Source organism: Lithobates pipiens, unplaced genomic scaffold (genome assembly GCF_037356315.1).
Source record: "Lithobates pipiens isolate NorthernLeopardFrog02 unplaced genomic scaffold, aLitPip1_a1.2 Scaffold_30, whole genome shotgun sequence".
Taxonomy (NCBI): domain Eukaryota; kingdom Metazoa; phylum Chordata; class Amphibia; order Anura; family Ranidae; genus Lithobates; species Lithobates pipiens.
The window spans coordinates 164,209,369-164,229,215 of NW_027507791.1; the positions used below are offsets into that span (position 1 = coordinate 164,209,369).

Here is a 19,847-nt window from a genome sequence, read left to right on the forward strand (position 1 = left end):
GGGGACAAGGGCAGCAGCACAGATTTGTCCCAGTTAATCTTAAAACCTGACAGTGTACCAAATAGGGTAATCAGGTTCATGGTGGCCGTAAGGGAACCCTGTGTGTCCCCCAGGTATATAAGCGTGTCATCAGCGTATAGCGATACCACATCTATTCCAGTGGGCCTGCGGAAACCCACAATATCCGGAGCCGATCTCATTCTGGCTGCTAGTGGTTCAAGCGCCATGGCAAAGAGCAGGGGCGACAGAGGGCACCCCTGTCTCGTGCCTCTGTGCAGCACGAATGGGTCGGAGAGCTCCGCATTAGCTCTGATTCTAGCCGTAGGCTTGGCATATAACAGTCGGACCCAGCTAATAAATGTACTGCCCAGCCCCATCCGCTCCATCACTTTCCACAGATAAGGCCACTCAACACTATCAAAGGCCTTAGCCGCGTCCAGCGAGAGGACGGCCTGATTACCGGGGTTATCCACAGGGACCTGTAGGTTTAAAAATAAACGGCGAATATTTAGGGCAGTGGAACGTGAGGGAATAAAACCTGATTGATCCCTATGGATCAGTTTGTGTATTACCAGAGATAATCTCGTTGCCAAGACCCGAGCCAATAGTTTAACGTCTGTCGTGAGCAAGGGGATGGGCCTATATGCGTCCGGTGATGTTGCTACCTTACCCGGTTTTAGAAGTACAATTATGATTGCTTCGTTCATAGAAGCAGGTAGGACCCCCGTCTCTAAGGCATTGTTAAACACTTTTAAAAGGGTTGGCAAAAGAACACCGGCATAACGCTTGTATACCTCGGATGGGAGACCATCCGCCCCCGGAGCCTTGTTATTATGAGAATGTTCCAATGCAGAAGCCAATTCATCCTCCGTTAAGGGGGCGTTCAACAGCTCCCCATCCGACGCAGACAGGCATGGAATATCACAACCATTTAAAAAGTCCACAATCTCCCCATCACCAGGCTGCACCTTAGAGGAGTACAGATCTGCATAAAAGGATCGAAATACCTGCAAGATCCCAGGGGTATCCGAGTGGGTCACTCCCTGCGAATCGCACAGTGAGTGAGTCATAGGAGCGGAACACTGGGCCCTCGCCAGCAGAGCCAGCATATGGCCTGTCGACTCCCCCTCCTCAAAGTGTGTTTGTTGTAGGAAAAACCTTTTATTTTCTGCCAGTTGTAAAGTTACCTGTCTAGACATAGATTGCGCCCCCAACCAAGCCCTCTTAGTGTCCTCCGAGGGGTTGTCAACATAGGCCTGCTCCGACTCTCTAAGTGCTCTACCGACCTCCAGTTCCCAAGCTTTAGTGTTCCGTTTTATATCAGTTATAGTAGTGATAAATTGCCCCCTAAGAAAGGCCTTAGCTGCATCCCAGACTACATCTATAGATGCCGAGCCTAAATTGCCCTGCAGGAAAAGTTTAAGGGCATTTGCAATGGGGTCAGGCTGCGGGAACAGTGCAAGCCAAAAGGGGTTAAGCTTCCAACTCCTAGGTGCGAGGTCAGTAGACAGGGACATCTCAATCCACAAAGAGGAGTGGTCGGATACATGTCTAACCCCATAACCAGAATCTCTAATTAGGGGGAGGAGGGCGGAGTTCCCCAGTCCCAGGTCTATTCTGGACAAGCTCCCAAACGCTGGAGAGCAACAGGAGTATAAACGGGAGTGGGGGCGGGCTCTCCGCCAGACATCAACCAGCCCAAGTTCAGCTAACAGAGCTGCAAAAGGAGTATCGCCATTAGGGTGTGAGGGGACCACAGGAGGAGTTGGAATCTTATCCCACAGGCCGTTGACATAGTTGTTAAAATCACCCATCGCCAACAGGGGTATGCCGGGGAACTGTGCCATGAACCCAGCTAGGCGCCTAAGAATCTCCGCCGAATATGGCGGCGGGATATAAACATTGGCAATAATGCATTGCATAGTAGCAAGCTTACACAGCAAAAAAATGTACCTCCCCCGGATCAATAACCTGTTGGGAGCAAGAGAAACGTGCATGCTGTCTGATTAGAATACTCACTCCTCTTGCATAGGCAGAGTATGTAGAATGGTATTGGTGGATATACAGTCTGGAACCCAGGCTAAGAGTACCCGCAGGAGCAAAATGTGTCTCCTGCAGACACACAATGTCAGCTTTCATATCTTTAAGGTGCCTCAGCACCGCCAGCCTCTTCACCGGACTGCCCAGCCCCCTAACATTCCAAGAAAGAAATCTAATCTTAGCCATCAGAAATACAAAACATAAGTGCAAGTAGGAGTAACCATATTAACAGTCGTAAACCACCAGGGAGGAGGAAAAAGGCAATTAATACACATTTAGCAGCAACTAGCGACTGGGAAGTCGCATCACCTGAGATGTCCCAAATCTGGAGAGAAAAAAGTCCGACAGGAGCTGTCGCAGCTAGGAAGAGGCGCCCAGAGGGGTGCAGACAGGCCAGAAAATAGTCCTTGTCAGTTGCGATCCTGAGAGAGAAAAAATGAACCAAAAAGAAAAAGAAAAGAAAAACAGTTAAACAGCAAAAAACCGTGGCATCTTCTGTATTAAAGCCCATGGGGCTCACACACGGGAAAGATAGCAGAATAATAGGCCCCATCCGAAACTTGGGGGCTGGGGGAAGGCCATGGAAACACCCAGAGAGGACTCTCCCTGATGACAAACGGGGTTTCACATACGCAGGCATGTTGTAGTTCTAGTAGGGTTACAGTGGAACCACAAACCTCAGCCTTCTGCCGGTCCTGCAAAAGTGGAAGTCCAGTCAGCCTGTTTGAAAGTGCCGTTAGCGTGGAGGAGATCTTTGAAGTTTGGCGGCTTTGAGTGCGTTGTACTCCTGGTCAAGCCACTGTGCTGCCGCCGCGGGGCGATCAAAAAAGTGCGTTGAACCCAGGGCCGTAACTCTGAGCCTGGCTGGATATAGCATTCCATATTGAACGTTAAGGTCCCGAAGGCGCCTCTTAACTTCAAGAAATGTTGCACGCATTTTCTGGAGCTCTGCTGAAAAATCCGGAAATAGTGAAATCCTGGAATTCTCAATCTCCATCTTGTCCGACAACCCCCGCGCTTTAGAGAGAATGGTGTCCCTGTCTCTATAGTTGAGGAGTTTAAACAAGAAGGGCCTGGGACGATTGCCCGGAGGTAGGGGGCGAGACGGCACCCGGTGGGCATGTTCCACTGCAAAAAGCGGTGACAAGGATTCTTTACCAAAGGTGGCAATCAACCAATTTTCAATAAAGTCTACCCGGTTTTTACCCTCAACACGTTCCGGAATCCCCAAAGCGCGTATATTATTGCGTCTCATGCGATTTTCCATCTCATCAAGTCGCATAGCGTGCTGTTCAGTAAGATGGCAATTATATTTTAGATCCCTTTGCATGGGGGCCAGGTCATCCTCTACTGTGCTCAGTCTGCCTTCCAATGCAGCCGGTCTCTCTCTGAGCTTTTGCATGTCATGGCGGACAAACGTTATTTCAGCTTTAACCCCTTTAATGTCCTCAGAGAGGGCTGCAATAGAGTGATTACAGGAGGTGACAGCAGTGAATATGTCCCTTAGTGTAGGCTCATTTTCCAGCACTGGGGAGGGGATGGCCTGTGTGTCAGGCCTAACACTGTCCCTGGGTGTACTCACTGTTTGCCATGCTGCAGACAATCCATCCTCATCCTCCAAGGGGACTGTGTCATCTGCCTCAGGAGAGCCTCCAGGGGTAGCTTGAGTAGAGGGCTGGCCAGCCAGGGCATCCTTGTATGATTTACCGCCATAGAGGAGCTTCTGTGCTGCTTCCTTGTATTGGTCTTTGGCTGCACGCCGCGCGCCGGCGCAATCTTGGCCGGGGGGTCCGTCAGCCCCTTCCCTCCGGTATGGCGTCTGGACATCACAGCGGGGGTCCCGGGATGTACCGCGGTGGTCCGGGATGCTTCACCTAGCGGGGCAGGAGGTAGGGGCCCCGAAAACGGCGTTTCAGGGCAGACTGGAAGGATGGAATCACGGATGGCCGGCGGAGCTCAAGGTAAGCACGTCTTCCTACATCAGCCGCTAAGCCACGCCCCCCCCTGCTCTATATTACACAGCAACGTACATGACACGGGTGGTTGACTGGTGACGGCATGGGGAACTGACGCTATGGGTCACGCTAGAGCAGGAGATGGCGCGGGTTCCACTGGCTGGTCTGCCTTGGGCGGGGAGGCCATTGGAGTCCTGTGTGACTACTCACCCGTTAATTGGCCCCTCGCTCGCCGAGATGGATCGTTTTTTTCACCTTTCCCACCTGACTAACTTCCCTTCTCCTATGACCCCAATTATTGGACATCCTAGATTCCCTCCGGGCCTGTCTGACCAGGCCATTACCAGGCAAGCCTTGAAAGGGCTTCTGAGAGCAGCCCTATTTCTTGGACCCACGGGCTGGATTCCCACGGGGACCATACTGCTAGAGCAAGTACCTGTTGCATTGGATAGCTGGAGAGCTAGACAGCTCATCCATTTCCTCGGATCACTACCTAACCATTCGTTCTTCTCTAGACAATTCCACCCCTTCGAGGAACTTTGCCTGGATGATGGCCCAATTCGTGGTTCCCTCTCTAGGTCCTACCAAATCCTGACAGACGCACAATCCTCCACGGATCCGCCCTTCCTAGCTAAATGGAAAAGGGACTTACAAACTACATTCTCCAAACCACAGAAGGACAGAATACTCTTTTTCGCCCATAAGTCGTCACTCTGCAGTAAATATCAGGAGATCTCATATAAGCTGATCACACGCTGGTATCGTACACTGGTGGTGTTGGCCAAAATATTCCCCGGTCAATCTGACCGCTGCTGGCGCTGTGAGCAACAGGCTGGCACCATTCTCCACATTTTCTGGGAATGCCTTAAATTACAAACATTCTGGCAGCCTGTCCTGAGACTCATCCACAAGTTCACAGACATTTCCTTAGCCAATGATCCCACAGCAGTTCTTCTCAATCTAACTTCTATGTCGAGAAAGCGCTATCATAAGTCCTTACTTAAACATCTCCTCAATGCAGCTAGGGCCTGCATCCCAAGTCAGTGGAAACAGCAACTGCTCCAACGGTGACCCAGTGGTTCGCAAGGGTAAATGATATTGAACGAATGGAAGACCTGACTGCCACAATGAGGGATAAAACGGAGGAGCAGGGGAACAGATGGTTCTACTGGAACAGTTGTGCTTTTCGGAAGAATACCTCCGCGAGACATAGTAAGCTCATGGTGATCGTTGAAGATCGCTGTTCCAAACGTTGGACAGCTGATGAGCTGGTAAACCGAGGGCGTCTCTTGCTCCCTGGGAGGGGACCCCACCCTATCCACTCTACCCACGACACCCCCTTACCCCTTCTTTTCCTTTTCTGCCATTTCCTTCCCCAATCTTCTCTTTCCCCTTCTCCCTCCTTTCAGTTCTACTATTTCCCTTCTTAACTCAAAAAAGGGAAAAGAAAATGGTATGTTCCAACCCCATTTGACTACTACACAATACTCTTCCCCTATCTATGGATATTGAAACTCTTCGAGGGTAGCAGGGCTAGTATCAATAATATTTTAAGTGGTAGAGGATCCCAACGAGATGGAGCTTTAATCTCATCTTGATATGACCGCAAAGCTGTACACGTGCTATTCTCCTCGGACTTCTTACCATTGGCTCTGATATCCATGCAATATGATCGTTTGTTTGTAACTATTTGTATCACACATTCTTTGAAGTTGCCTTTGCATTGTATGTCGCATACTACTAAATAAAAAAATAAAAATAAAAATAAAAAAAGAAGCCTATGGCACCTGGTATTCCCAGGCGGTCTCCCATCCACGTACTAACCAGGCCCGACACTGTTTAGCCTCCGAGATCAGACGAAATTGGGCGCTTTCAGGGTGATGGGGCCGTAGGTGATCTCTTCGGGCACTCTCAACCCTCTTGACAAACACCAATATGGTCACCTTGGGAAACAAGTGAAAAAAAAAAACAGGTCAAGGCCAACAACATAAAAAGAAGCCTACAGCACCTAGTATTCCCAGGTGGTCTCCAATCCAGATACTAGCAAGGCCCAACCCTGTTTAGCTTCTGAGATCAGAGGAGATCGGGCGCTTTCAGGCTTATGTGCCCATAGACAATCTCTTTGGGCACTCTCAACCCTCTTGACAAATGCCAAGATAGTCACCTTGAGATACAAGAGAAAAAAAAACAGGTCAATGTCAACAACATAAAAAGAAGAATACGGCACCTGGTATTCCAACGCCATCTCCCATCCAGGTACTAACTAGGCCCAACCCTTCTTAGCCTCAGAGAAGAGAAGAGATAGGGCTCTTTCAGGGTGATGCTGCTGTAAGCGCTCTCTTTGGGCACTCTCAACCCTCTTGACAAATGCCAAGATGGTCACCTTGGGAAACAAGCGAAAAAAAAAACGAATCAACGCCAACAACATAAAAAGAAGCCTACAATAACTGGTATTCCCAGGTGGTCTCCCATCCAGGTACTAACCAGGCCTGACTTTTCTTAGCCTCCAAGATCAGACGAGATTGGGTGATTTCAGAGTGATGAGATCAGAGGAGATTGGGCGCTTTCAGGCTTATGTGCCCATAGGCAAGCTCTTTGGGCACTCTCAACCCTCTTGACAAATGCCAAGATAGTCACCTTGGGAAACAAGCGAAAAAAAAACAGGTCAATGTCAACAACATAAAAAGAAGACTACGGCACCTGGTATTCCAAAGCCATCTCCCATCCAGGGACTAACTAGGCCCAACCCTTCTTAGCCCCAGAGATGAGAAGAGATAGGGCTCTTTCAGGGTGATGCTGCTGTAGGTGAACTCTTTGGGCACTCTCAACCCTCTTGACAAATGCCAAGATGGTCACCTTGGGAAACAAGCGAAAAAAAAAAAAGAATCAACGCTAACAACATAAAAAGAAGCCTACAATAACTGGTATTCCCAGGTGGTCTCCCATCCAGGTACTAAGCAGGCCTGACTCTTCTTAGCCTCCAAGATCAGACGAGATTGGGTACTTTCAGAGTGATGTGGCCATAGGCAATCTCTTCAGGCAATCTCTTCAGGCAATCTCTTCAGGCACTCTCAACCCTTTTGACTAACACCAAGATGGTCACCTTGGGAAACAAGTGGAAAAAAAAACAGGTCAACGCCAACAACATACAACAGAAGCCTACGACACCTGGTATTCCCAGGTGGTCTCCCATCCAGGTACTAACAAGGCCCGACTCTTCTTAGCCGACAACATCAAACGAGATTGGGTGCTTTCAGGGTGATGTGCCCGTAGGCAATCTCTTCAGGCACTTTCAACCCTCTTGACAAACGCCAAGATGGTCACCTTGGGAAACAAGCAAAAAAAAATAAGAACTTAAAAAAAAAGCCTATGGCATCGAGAAATCCCAGGCGGTCTCCCATCCAGGTACTAACCAGGTCCCAACCCTGCTTAGCCTCTGAGATCAAATGAGATTGGGCTCTTTCAGGGTGATGCTGCCATAGTAGATTTTTTCAGGCACGCTCAACCCTCTTGACAAACGCCAAGATGGTCACCTTGGGAAACAAACAAAAATAACAAGTCAACGCCAACAACATTAAGAGAAGCCTACAGCACCTAGTATTCCAAGGCGGTCTCCCATCCAGGTATTAACAAGGCGTGACCCTTTCTAGCCTCTGAGATCAGAGGAGATTGGGCACTTTCAGGGTGATGTGCCCATAGGCAATCTCTTTGGGCACTCTCATTGGAAAAATGCCAAGATAGTCACCCTGGGAAACAAGCGAAAAAAAAACGGTCAACGCCAACAACATGAAAAGAAGAATACGGCACCTGGTATTCCAAGGCCGTCTCCCATACAAGTACTAACTAGGCCCAACCCTTCTTAGCCTCAGAGATCAGAAGAGATAGGGTGCTTTCAGGGTGATGCGGCTGTAAGCGATCTCTTTAGGCACTCTCAACCCTCTTGACAAATGCCAAGATGATCACTTTGGGAAACAAGCGAAAAAAACAGGTCAACACCAACAACATAAAAAGAAGCCTGCAGCATCTGGAAAACCCAGGTCGTCTCCCATCCAGGTACAAACCAGGCCCAACCCTGCTTAGCCTCTGAGACCAGGCGAGATTGGGAACTTTCAGGGTGTTGTGCCCGTAGGCAATTTCTTTGTGCACTCTCAACCCTCTTGATAAATGCCAAGATGGTCACCTTGGGAAACAAGGGAAAAAAAACAGGTCAACGCCGACAACATAATGAGAAGCCTACGGCACCTGGTATTCCCAGGCTGTCTCCCATCCAGGTACTGACCAGGCCCATCGCTGCTTAGCCTCTGAGATCAGATGAGATTGGGCTCTTTCAGGGTGATTTGGCCGTAGGCACTCTCTTTGGGCACTCTGAAGCCTCTTGACAAAAGCAAAGATGGTCACCTTGGGAAACAAGCTAAAGAAAACAGGTCAAAGCCAACAACATAAAAAAAAGCCTACGGCATCCGGTATTCACAGGCGATCTCCCAATCATGACACTAACCAGGCCAGATCCTTCTATGGCACCTGGTCTTCCCAGACAGTCTCCCATCCAGGTACTAAGATCGGGTGCTTTCAGGGTGATGTGGCCGTAAGTGTTCTCTTCAAGACACGCCCAACCCTCTTGACAAACGCCAAGATGATCCCCTTGAGAAACAAGTGAAAAAAACAGGTCAAAGCCAACAACATAAAAAGAAGCCTATGGCACCTGGTATTCCCAGGCGGTCTCCCATCCAGGTAATAACCAGGCCCGACACTGTTTAGCCTCCGAGATCAGACGAGATTGGGCGCTCTCCAGCTATCCAATGCAACAGGTACTTGCTCTAGCAGTATGGTCCCCGTGGGAATCCAGCCCGCGGGCCCAAGAAATAGGGCTGCTCTCAGAAGCCCTTTCGGGGCTTGCCTGGTAAAGGCCTGGTCAGACAGGCCCGGAGGGAATCTAGGATGTCCAATAATTGGGGTCATAGGAGAAGGGAAGTTAGTCAGGTGGGAAAGGTGAAAAAAACTATCCATCTCGGCGAGCGAGGGGCCAATTAACGGGTGAGTAGTCACACAGGGCTCCAATGGCCTCCCCGCCCAAGGCAGACCAGCCAGTGGAACCCACGCCATCTCCTGCTCTAGCTTGACCCATAGCTTCAGTTCCCCATGCCGGCACCAGTCAACCACCCGTGTCATGTGCGTCGCTGTGTAATAAAGAGCAGGGTCCGGGAAGCCAATACCTCCCCGCAATTTCGGACGCAATAGCATTGCCCTACCAATACGCGTATGTTTGCCACGCCAGAGGAACTTGATAAAGATTGAGCGAATCGCATGAAAGAAAGTCTGGGGTATTTTGATAGGTAAGGCTTGTAGTAGATACAGAAGTCGTGGCATCGCGTTCATCTTCAACACATTACAGAGTCCGAACCATGACAGAGCTAGTGGGTCCCATTTTTTAAGGTCCGCTGTAAGCCCATAGGCTTCTTTTTATGTTGTTGGCTTTGACCTGTTCTTTTCGCTTGTTTCTCAAGGCGACCATCTTGGCATTTGTCAAGAGGGTTGGGCGTGTCTTGAAGAGAACACTTACGGCCACATCAACCTGAAAGCACCTGATCTCCTCTGATTTCAGAGGCTAAGCAGTGTCAGGCCTGGTTAATACCTGGATGGGAGACTGCCTGGGAAGACCAGGTGCCATAGAAGGATCTGGTCTGGTTAGTGTCTTGATTGGGAGATCGCCTGGGAATACTGGATGCCGTAGGCTTCTTTTTATGTTGTTGGCTTTGACCTGTTTTTTTTACCTTGTTTCCCAAGGTGATCATCTTGGCCTTTGTCAAGAGGCTTCAGAGTGCCCAAAGAGAGTACCTACGGCCAAATCACCCTGAAAGAGCCCAATCTCATCTGATCTCGGAGGCTAAGCAGCGATGGGCCTGGTTAGTACCTGGATGGGAGACAGCCTGGGAAAACCAGGTGCCGTAGGCTTCCCAATATGTTGTCGTCGTTGACCTGTTTTTTTTCCCTTGTTTCCCAAGGTGACCATCTTGGCATGTGTCAAGAGGGTTGAGAGTGCACAAAGAAATTGCCTACGGGCACAACACCCTGAAAGCGCCCAATCTCGTCTGGTCTCAGAGGCTAAGCAGGGTTGGGCCTGGTTTGTACCTGGATGGGAGACCGCCTGGGTTTTCCAGATGCCGCAGGATTCTTTTTATGTTGTTGGTGTTGACCTGTTTTTTTCGCTTGTTTCCCAAAGTGATCATCTTGGCATTTGTCAAGAGGGTTGAGAGTGCCTAAAGAGATCACTTACAGCCACATCACCCTGAAAGCACCCTATCTCTTCTGATCTCAGAGGCTAAGAAGGGTTGGGCCTAGTTAGTACTTGAATGGGAGACGGCCTTGGAATACCATGTGCCGTATTCTTCTTTTTATGTTGTTGGCGTTGACCTGCTTTTTTTCGCTTGTTTCCCAGGGTGACTATCTTGGCATTTTTCAAGAGGGATGAGAGTGCCCAAAGAGATTACCAATGGGCATATCACCCTGAAAGCGCCCAATCTCCGCTGATCTCAGAGGCTAGAAAGGGTCGCACCTTGTTAATACCTGGATGGGAGACCGCCTGGGAATACTAGGTGCTGTAGGCTTCTTTTTATGTTGTTGGCGTTGACTTCTTTTTTTTGTTTGTTTCCCAAGGTGACCATCTTGGCGTTTGTCAAGAGGGTTGAGCGTGCCTGAAAAAATCTACTATGGCTGCATCACCCTGAAAGAGCCAAATCTCATTTGATCTCAGAGGCTAAGCAGGGTTGGGACCTGGTTAGTACCTGGATGGGAGAACGCCTGGGATTTCTCGATGCCATAGGCTTTTTTTTATGTTGTTGGCATTGACTTTTTTTTTTTTTTTTTTTATTCTTTTATTAAGTATAAGTAGAACAACATAAATATAACAGTCAACCATACAGCATGACCCAGGGTCATAATTACATGGTAACAAAAAATAAGCAGCCAAATAACTCTGGGTTCTCAGAGGGGAGTGCTACAGTTTCATGCAGAAAAGAGAGAAACCCCACCTCCGACATGTAGTACAGTATAACTAGTGCAGCTCCGTTCGGACAAATCTAATCATGGAGAACAACTGGGACCACAGCGAGCCAGCTTATCATGACCTATGTGAACCAGAGTAAAATATGAGCCGGTCGTGTCCAGAACCCTGGGGTTCTTCTGGGTCCCGAAGGCTAGTAAGGAGACAAGGCATAGTCAAAAGGGAGGACGGGGGGAGAAGAGAGTGCAAAGACGGAGAGAGAGGAGGGGGGGGTGGCGGCATGGAAAAAAAATAAAGACAAAAAGGGAGGGGGGGGGGAATGCCACCCAGGGCAGACATGGCCTACGTAGGTAAACGTTAGATGTTCAGTCGTTTTCTGGGACAGGGGCGCTGCTCACCTCCCGAATGTAGTCTCGAGTACCAGTAAAATACCTCCAGGGCCTCCATGTAACACTTAATGTCTCTTCAGTGTTGTGAAGGGTGGCGGTCAATTCTTCCACCTGGAGAATATGATTGACTTTGGAATACCACAGCACCTTGGATGGGGGCTGAGGCTGCCTCCACAGTGTGGGAATGCAGGCCTGGGCGGCATTCAGGAGTTGCATCGTGAGGGTTTTTTTGTATTTTCGAACAGGCTGCTCGGTCAAGTGTAGAAGGCACGCTGCTGGGTTGTCTGCGATATCTAGATTTGTGAGAGTTTTTATCGTCCCGGTCACCTCCACCCCAAAGTTCCGTAAGGCCGGGCATGCCCAGAAAATGTGTCCCATGGTCCCCGTATCTGAATTGCACCTCCAACAAACATCCAGGATCGATCTATTCATTTTATTCAGAAGGTATGGGACTCTATACCAGCGTGAGACTATCTTGTATCCTGATTCTTGATATTGGTTTGCGATGGAAGCTTTATGTACTAAGGTCAGGATCTTCCCTATCTGTTGTGGGGTAAATGTGATGCCTAAGTCCCTCTCCCATTTGTGGATAAATGGTGTGGTCGACTCCTCCTCCTGACTACTCAATAGGTTGTACAGGAGGGAGAGGGTGTGTCGCACAGGTTCCCTTTTGTGACAGATGGATTCATAGGGCGTCAGGTCTCTAGAAGTGTAGGGGGCCCTTTGTATGGCCAGAAGAAAGTGATGAAGTTGATAAGCACTAAACAAGTCAAGCGGAGGGTCAGAAAGCTTGGCGACAGTTTGCGTGGTCAGGAGCCCTCCCGAGGGCCACACCTCTCCCAGACGCTGTTTCCCCACCACTGTCAACTGTCGCAGTTTCTTGTTGGTAAATCCCGGTGGGAAGTCTGGATTACCTATAACCAGAGTCATTGGTGACGGCAGGGGAGTAATGTGTGTGCAGCGGAACAACCTCCGCACAACAGCCAACGTAGCTCCCACTACGGGGTGATCTCTGAGGTCTTTTGGTAGGGAGGACAGGAGCCACGGGGAGGTCAATAGGGGAATGGATCCATCCTCAATCTCCATCTCCACCCACTGCTTGTGTGGGCCATTACAATGCCAATCAACGACTCTCGCTAGCAGAGTCGCTCTGTAGTATTGTCTCAGATCTGGGAGACCCAGACCCCCCTTGTCCTTTGGTCTGGCAAGCAATTGCAAACGGGCTCTGGGCAGTTTGCACGCCCAAATAAAGTCCCGGAGCAGCACCTGCAGTTGTGTGAAAAAAATTGGGGGTAACCCGATCGGTAATGTCTGGAACAAGTATAAGATCCGGGGGAGGGCCGTCATTTTGAATGCATTACAGCGCCCGATCCAGGTCAGTGTTAAAGCATGCCAGTTTCCCAAATCAGATTTCAGTCTATTCAGGAGAGGGACAAAATTAAGCGGGTACAATTGTGCCAAATCCGCTGCGATGTCAACGCCCAGGTAACATATAGATTTTTCAGCCCAGTAGAATGGAAAAGTGGAGCGGAGCCTCTTGGCCTCACCATCCGGGACCGATATATTCAATACAGCCGACTTGGCGCAATTGATTTTATAGTTTGATAGGCTGCCGTATCGCCGGAGAGACGCGAGTATATTGGGAAGCAAAATGTGTGGATTGGAGACGGAAAAAATTAGATCGTCAGCGTACGCCGCAATTTTGTGGTGTGCCGAGGGTTTGGATATGCCAGTAATATTCGGGTCAGAATAAAAATTAGGGGAGACAGAGGGCACCCCTGCCTCGTCCCATTAGTGATGGGGAAAGAGTCCGAGCACCACTTGTTCACCCATACCGCTGCCGACGGCGTGGAGTAAAGTGACATTACCCAGCTCATCGTGTTGGGGCCAAGATCTATATGTTCCAGGGTGGCCTGCATAAAGTGCCAGGCCACCCTGTCAAAGGCCTTCTCCGCGTCCGTTGACAACATAAGCAAGGGCCTTCCCTGTACATGCGCCGCATGGATTAAATTGAGGACTCGGACCATATTGTCTCTAAGGTGACCATCTTGGCGTTTGTCAAGAGGGTTGAAAGTGCCTGAAAAGATTGCCTTCGGGCACATCACCCTGAAAGCACCCGATCTCGTTTGATGTTGGAGGCTAAGAAGAGTCGGGCCTTGTTAGTACCTGGATGGGAGACCGCCTGGGAATACCAGGTGTCCTAGACTTCTTTTTATGTTGTTGGAGATGACTTGTTTTTTTTTCGCTTGTTTCCCAAAGTGACCATCTTGGTGTTTGTCAAGAGGGTTGAGAGTGCCTGAAGAGATTGCCTATGGCCACATCACTCTGAAAGCACCCAATCTCGTCTGATCTTGGAGGCTAAGAAGAGTCGGGCCTGGTTAGTACCTGGATGGGAGATCACCTGGGAATACCAGTTATTGTAGGCTTCTTTTTATGTTGTTGGCGTTGATTCGGTTTTTTTTTCCGCTTGTTTCCCAAGGTGACCATCTTGGCATTTGTCAAGAGGGTTGAGAGTGCCCAAAGAGATCGCTTACAGCAGCATCACCCTGAAAGAGCCCTATCTCTTCTCTTCTCTGAGGCTAAGAAGGGTGGGGCCTAGTTAGTACCTGGATGGGAGATGCCGTTGGAATACCAGGTGCCGTATTCTTCTTTTTTTTTCAAATATATAATTTTATTGATTTCCAGAGGGGTCGAAGCTCCTCAGTACATATAATAAAACATATACACAGGGCAAGGATTACAAGAGAGGCAGTACAAAAACCAAGTCATGAGACAGGAGATAACAAATAGTATTCCGTTGCACATGCAACCAAAAGAAAGAAGGAGAATATTTATTAATAGCCCTTATTAACGTTCAGTTGGAAAGCACCGGAGCACAAGTCAACCCCTATGTCCCCCCCCTGTAAATAAGGGGGTGGGGACGTCCCGAGCTACTAAATAGGGGAGCTCGGGACCAAAAGGTAACAACAGCTAAAGACATAGGGGGGTCAGAAAAGGGAAGAGAGAAAAAAAAAAGGGGGGGGGAGAGAAAGGCAGAGATCAGGCGTAGAAAAGATTAAAAAGGTAAGAACTAGCATGGACACGACGGTGGCCCCAGCCCACCTCTCACTCGAGATGGTGGAGAAGGGTCAGGACGACAATAGACGCTGACCTTCGGCCGAAAATATAAACATGCACCAGATGTCCCAGGTCTTTTTAAAGACTTCTTGTTTGTGTTGCGCTGTGAGAATCACGTCCTCCAGCCTCCACACGTCCTCCACCTTCCTCAACCAATGTGCCACAGTTGGGGGAGAGTTTTGCTTCCAATACAGAGGGATGCACGCTTTGGCCGCATTGAGAAGATGGCAGACCAGGGATCTCTTATATTGTTTGACTGGTGTCGGGGAGTGGTGTAGTAAAAAGTAGGCCGCCTCATTCGTAACCTCATATGTCGTAAATTGCTGAGTGATGCGGCGTACCTCATCCCAAAACCCCCTCAGTCTAGAGCATGTCCAAAAGACATGGAGTATAGTACCCTCCTCTTCATTGCAGCGCCAGCACCGGTCTGAGGAGGAAGGGAAGCATTTACTCAGACGAGAGGGGGTTAAATACCAACGGTTGAGGACCTTAAAGTTAGTCTCCTGGATTTTGGTGCAGGATGAGGACTTAAGAGCCAAGGTGACAATGCGCTGCGCTTGTGCTGTCGAGAAAGTGCATTGAAGGTCTCGCTCCCATTTGGATAGACAGGCTAGGCGGAGCGGTTCCCGCGGTGTGGATAGCAAGGCGTAAGTCTGCGAAAGAATGTGGGTCAATGGTTCCGTACCGGAGCCTAAGAGCTCAAAAGGGGTTAAACGTTGCTCAAAGTCCCGCGGTCTTGGCAACGAATAAAGGAAATGGTGTAGCTGTAGGGCTTTCCAGAAGGGGAGTCGATATGTCCCTGCCGCTGCCGAAAGGTCTGTAATAGAGGGCCAGTGTCCATCGGCCAGAAATTTGGCCACGTGATCATGACCGGAGTCTCTAAGAGACTTGTAGTTCGTCTGGTCGAGACCCGGTTCGAACTTTGGGTGACCTAGAATGGGAAGTAAAAGGGATACAGATGACAAGAGGGACGCTTGAGCAACAGTACCGATGACTCTGCGTCAACGTCACCCCTATCAAGGGGTGTGTCTTCAATGTAGTCGGAAGGTCTTTGTAGCACCAGAGTGCTCCAGGCAGGGATGTATGGGTTTGGGATTGTTCTATACAGATCCAGAGCTTGGAGGTCCTATTTCTGCGCCAGTCAAGAATCCGTCCGAGATGAGATGCTAGATAGTAGCGACGAATGTCGGGGAGTGCCAAGCCTCCCCACTGTTTGGGAAGAGTCATTTGGGAATAACGCAGTCTGGGTTTCTTAGCAGCCCATACAAATTTGGTAAAGAGAGCCTGTACCTGTTTAAAGAAGGAGGGAGGAATATGTATGGGTAATGCGTGGATGAGATAGATAAATTTGGGTAAGACGGTCATTTTGAGAAGATTGCACCTTCCGAACCAGGAATGGAGACCCCCAGTCCATGATTCAAGGAGCAAACGGGTAGAGGTCAATAGGGGTGGGAAGTTAAGATCAAACGTCCGGGAAATGTCCGCAGGGATTTTCGTGCCCAGATACGTGAGGGCTGTGGTAGTCCATTTAAGCTTAAAACTGGCCTGAAGATCTGATAAGGTTCGGGTGGGGACTGCCAACCCCATGGCTTCCGATTTGGTAAAGTTGATTTTTAGATGAGAAAGCTTCCCAAACTTCCCAAACTCCTGAAGTAAATTCGGCAAAGATACGCGGGGGTTCGTTAGGGAGAATAAAAGGTCATCTGCATATGCAGAGATTTTATAGTGGGAATTACCGATCTGAAGTCCCGAAACGTCCGGATTATTGCGAATGGTACAGAGAAACGGTTCCAGGGAGATAGCAAAAAGTAGCGGGGATAGAGGGCAACCCTGTCTCGTCCCATTCCTGATAGGAAAGGGAGTCGACAGGACCCCATTGGCTTTAACTTGAGCTGAGGGAACCGAGTAAATACTGGTGATCCACTTCATCATTCTCTCACCTAGGCCTATATGTCTGAGAACAGAGAACATGTATTGCCAGTTAACCCTGTCAAATGCCTTCTCGGCATCAGTATTGACCAATAGGCACGGGATTTTACGGGAGTTGGCAACCTGGAGCAAGTTCAAGACCTTGATAGTGTTGTCTCTTGCTTCTCTGTTGGGTATGAACCCCACCTGGTCCAGGTGCACGAGGGATTGTAGATGGTGTGCTAATCTAGAGGCAATAATTTTAGAAAACAGTTTCAAATCCAGATTTAATAGGGAGATCGGTCTGTAACTGCCGCATTGGTGGGGATCTTTCCCCTCTTTAGGGATCAGCGATATGTGGGCTCTCAACGTGTCCCTGGGGAAGCCCGTGCCCGTACTTAAAGCATTAAAGAAAGACACCAGGTGGGGTCCCAGAATTGGCAATAGGGTCTTATAATATTGGACGGTGAAGCCGTCCGGGCCCGGGGCCTTATCCGCCTTCATTGCAGCCACAGCAGCCTGCAGTTCCTCAAGGTTGATCGGCGCTTCCAATACGGCCTGGGCCTCTGGGGATAGCGAGGGGAGTCGAGAGTCTGCAATATAACTGTCTATTTGTACTTGTGTGCAATTAGATCTAGGTAGATTATAAAGACCTGAGTAAAATTTGCCGAAGGCTGTGGCAATCTGCTGCGGGGTGGAGGCCCGTTGGCCCTGCGCATCTAGCACCTGGGGGATGTAGGACGCTGATTTAATCGCTTTGACCGACTTGGCCGCCGTATTCTTCTTTTTATGTTGTTGACATTGACCTGTTTTTTTTTCGCTTGTATCTCAAGGTGACTATCTTGGCATTTGTCAAGAGGGTTGAGAGTGCCCAAAGAGATTGCCTATAGGCACATAACCCTGAAAGCGCCCGATCACCTCTGATCTCAGAGGCTAAACAGGGTTGGGACCAGTTAAGTACCTGGATGGGAGACCGCCTGGGATTTCCAGATGCCGTAGGCTTCTTTTTATGTTGTTGCCGTTAACCTATTTTTTTCTGCATGTTCCCAAGGTGACCATCTTGGCATTTGTCAAGAGAGTTGAGAGTGCCTGAAGATATTGGCTATGGCCACATCACCCTGAATCTGTTCCATCTCATCTGATCTTGGAGGCTAAGCAGGGTCGGGCCTGGTTAATGCCTGGATGGGAGACCTCCTGGGAATACCAGGTGTCATAGGCTTCTTTTTGTTTTCAAATATAATTTTTTCTCCAAACAGGGGAAGACGGTCCCCCGAGTACATAATGCAACAGAGAAATACAGAGCAAAAAGCAGCTGAACAATACTTGCTACAGGTATATTCGCAACTGTGAGTGGGCCTTCCATCAATCACAATGAATAAAGTACTGTACCAAGATCCAGGGTCACACAAACCCCAGGTCCCTCCGGCATAATCCATCCAGAGGGGGGTGTGGGGCCGTCATTCCCAATTTTCCACTTTTTCCAAAAGAGAGAGGGGGTGGAGGGGGTGAGAGATAGGGGAGGAAGGCAGAAAAGAGAAGGGGTGAAAGATCAGGAAAGGAGAAAAGGTGACGAGACACAATGGCAGCCACCGTCCAAGGGGCCAGTCTTGGAAAGCTCAGAGCACTAAGGCGATAGCAGGCAACATCCTTCCAGCGAGAATATAAAGGTATTCCAGATGTCCCAGGTATTCCAAATACCACCTGGTGAGAAGTTTAAAATTTGTCTCCTGTATCTTCGTGCACAGCAAGGTTTTGAGAGCCAAAGTGATAATGCGTTGTCTCTGTGCTGGGGAAAACGAGCAATTAAGGTCCTTTTCCCAGTTGGACAGACAGGTTAAGTGTGGGTAATCTGTTTGAGAGAGAATGTGGGCCAAAGGGCCTTCGCTCCTGCATAGAGTCTCAAACTCCGTCTGAGGGCGGGCGAACGTTTGAGAATTGGGGATGGAATGGAGAAAATGATGTTGTTGCGCCGCTCTCCAAAAAGGCAGTTGGAAAAGCCCTGTCGGATCTGTTAGGGTTGAGAAAGAAGGCCATTTTCCATCAATGACGAATTTAGACGCATTGTCTAGGTTGGAATTTCTAAGTGGGTCCCCGGTTCAAAGTTCGGATGGCCACGTATGGGGAATAGGGGGGAAGTCAAAGATGTGAGTGTGTTTTGGGTAGCGACCAGGTGACTGACTTTCAACTAAGCCCCTATAGTGGGATGTGACGTCAATTCTGTGGGTAAATCCTTATAGCACCACATGGCGCTTCTTAGTGGAATTCGGGAGTGAGCTTAGAAAGTTTGTATCGATTCCAGTCCAATACACGCCCCAGATGGGAGGCCAGGTAGTAGCGTCGCAAGTCAGGGAGAACCAACCCTCCCTGTTGTTTAGACAATGTCAGCTGTGTCCGCTTAAGTCTGGGATTTTCGTGGGCCCAGTTAAATTGAGTGAGCAAGGATTGAGCTTGCTTAAAAAACAGGACTGGAATCTGGATCAGGAGAGCTTGGAAAAGATAGGAAAATGTAGGGAGTATGTTCATTTAATGAGATTGCATCTCCTGAACCAGGAATGGAGGCCAGAATGCCACCCGTGAAGCAAACTGCAGATATTAGTGACAAGGGGTGGGGGGAAGTTTTAAGGGCTGTATGGGTCCATTTAAATCGAAAATTGGACTGCAAGTCTAGTAGCGTTTGGGGGGGGACTGCAACCCCCATGACCTCTGATTTCAAGAAGTATCCCGTATATCTGGAATTCCCGAAGGAGATTTCGCAAGGAAACTCTGGGATTTGTCAGCAAAAGCAGCATGTCATCCGCGTAGGCAGATATCTTGCACTCAATAATACCCATTTGGAGTCCCGTTAGGGATGAGAGTGCCCAAAGAGATTGCCTATGGGCACATCACCCTGAAAGTGCCCGATCTCCTCTGATCTCAGAGGCTAAACAGGGTTGGGCCTTGCTATTACCTGGATTGGAGACCACCTGGGAATACTAGGTGCTGTAGGCTTCTTTTTATGTTGTTGGTGTTGACTTGTTTATTTTTTTTTGTTTACCAAAGGTGACCATCTTGGTGTTTGTCAAGAGGGTTGAGAGTGCCTGAAGAGCTCGCCTATGGCCACATAACCCTGAAAGCACCAGATCTCGTCTGATCTCAGAGACTAAACAGGGTCGGGCCTTGTTAATACCTGGATTGGAGACCACCTGGGAATACTAGGTGCTGTAGACTTCTTCTTATGTTGTTGATGTTGACTTGTTTTTTTTGTTTGTTTCCTAAGGTGACCATCTTGGCGTTAGTCAAGAGGGTTGAGAGTGCCTGAAGAAATCTGCTATGGCCACATCACCCTGAAAGAGCCCAATCTCATCTGATCTCAGAGGCTAAGCAGGGTTGGGACCAGTTTAGTACCTGGATGGGAGACCGCCTGGGATTTCCAGATGCCGTAGGCTTCTTTTTATGTTG

General features: G+C 49.1%; 9 pseudogenes; 5 read left to right on the forward strand and 4 right to left on the reverse strand.

The window, feature by feature from the left end:
* Positions 1-5,770: 5,770 nt before the first annotated feature.
* On the reverse strand, positions 5,771-5,889 carry LOC143948673 (5S ribosomal RNA; annotated as a pseudogene).
* Positions 5,890-6,904: 1,015 nt separating this feature from the next.
* Positions 6,905-7,023, reverse strand: LOC143948824 (5S ribosomal RNA; annotated as a pseudogene).
* A 128-nt stretch (positions 7,024-7,151) lies between these two features.
* Positions 7,152-7,270, reverse strand: LOC143949753 (5S ribosomal RNA; annotated as a pseudogene).
* A 955-nt stretch (positions 7,271-8,225) lies between these two features.
* LOC143948588 (5S ribosomal RNA) lies at positions 8,226-8,344 on the reverse strand (annotated as a pseudogene).
* A 1,484-nt stretch (positions 8,345-9,828) lies between these two features.
* LOC143947882 (5S ribosomal RNA) lies at positions 9,829-9,947 on the forward strand (annotated as a pseudogene).
* A 3,744-nt stretch (positions 9,948-13,691) lies between these two features.
* Positions 13,692-13,810, forward strand: LOC143947279 (5S ribosomal RNA; annotated as a pseudogene).
* Positions 13,811-17,509: 3,699 nt separating this feature from the next.
* Positions 17,510-17,628, forward strand: LOC143949658 (5S ribosomal RNA; annotated as a pseudogene).
* A 1,650-nt stretch (positions 17,629-19,278) lies between these two features.
* LOC143949598 (5S ribosomal RNA) lies at positions 19,279-19,397 on the forward strand (annotated as a pseudogene).
* Positions 19,398-19,497: 100 nt separating this feature from the next.
* On the forward strand, positions 19,498-19,616 carry LOC143950006 (5S ribosomal RNA; annotated as a pseudogene).
* The last annotated feature ends 231 nt before the right edge of the window (positions 19,617-19,847 follow it).